The sequence below is a fragment of the Trypanosoma theileri genome, assembly GCF_002087225.1.
Source record: "Trypanosoma theileri isolate Edinburgh chromosome Unknown TM35_Tth_50_V1, whole genome shotgun sequence".
In the NCBI taxonomy this organism is placed as follows: domain Eukaryota; phylum Euglenozoa; class Kinetoplastea; order Trypanosomatida; family Trypanosomatidae; genus Trypanosoma; species Trypanosoma theileri.
In genome coordinates, this window is record NW_021639892.1 from 59,232 (window position 1) to 60,234 (window position 1,003).

Sequence of the window (1,003 nt, forward strand, 5' to 3'; positions counted from 1 at the left end):
TCACCTCCGACACCTGGACCACCAGTACCAGCTTTACCATGCTGATCTTGATCACCTCGAGTATTTAGCGGCAATCCTGGATAGTATCCTTCAAAAACACTCCCATTAACAGCAAGACGTTCATCATTAAAAAACGCCATCACCGCCTTTGGTTGTCCAGCAGTAGCAACAGCAGCAGCAGCCGCCATGGTATACCCGCAGGCACAGCACAGCACAACGGCCAACACACACATCACACGGCTCATCATCATCATGAGATAGAGACAATAGTTTGGTTTGCGTAAAAACACTGATCTAGAAAGAAAGACAATCAAAGAGAAAAAAGTAAATAAATGAAGTATCAAACATGTTAGGACACACCAATCGATTACCACTATGGAAACTCACATCGTGGAAGTAAAACCTACCAGTTAAAGAATGCAATACAGCTCAATAACCTCAGTAAGAGTAAAAACAAAAACAAAAGAAGCCAACACTCACAAATATCTCAAAAAGGCTCAACCACCCAGCAAAATCATCAAGCAAACAAAGAAACATTAACCATTAGCCCAATTTATCCAGTAAACACAACAAATATAAACCAACCATGGGTGTAAGTCTATATATCTGTATGTATACGCAATTATAAATATAAATTCATCTGTTATTATTATTTCTTTTTCCCTCTGCAAAAGGCAGTTCATTATCATCATCATCATCACAGTGCAAGCCCAGGTGCACACACAGAGAGAGAGTCTCCAAGAACACACACACACACAATGGAGTAGCAATAATAATAATTATTATAGGATAAACACACAAAAAGCAAAAACAGACACAAAACACATTAACATTAAGAAACAAAAAAAGAACAAAAATTCCCAACAGGTAGAAGAATAGTTAGACTGTAGGGAATGCATGCAAAAAAAGAAAAGAAAACAAAGGATGACCTGAGTCACACCACCACCACCATTACAATCAGCACACAAGAATACAGGCCAGTGTAAACACAATCAGTAGTGGT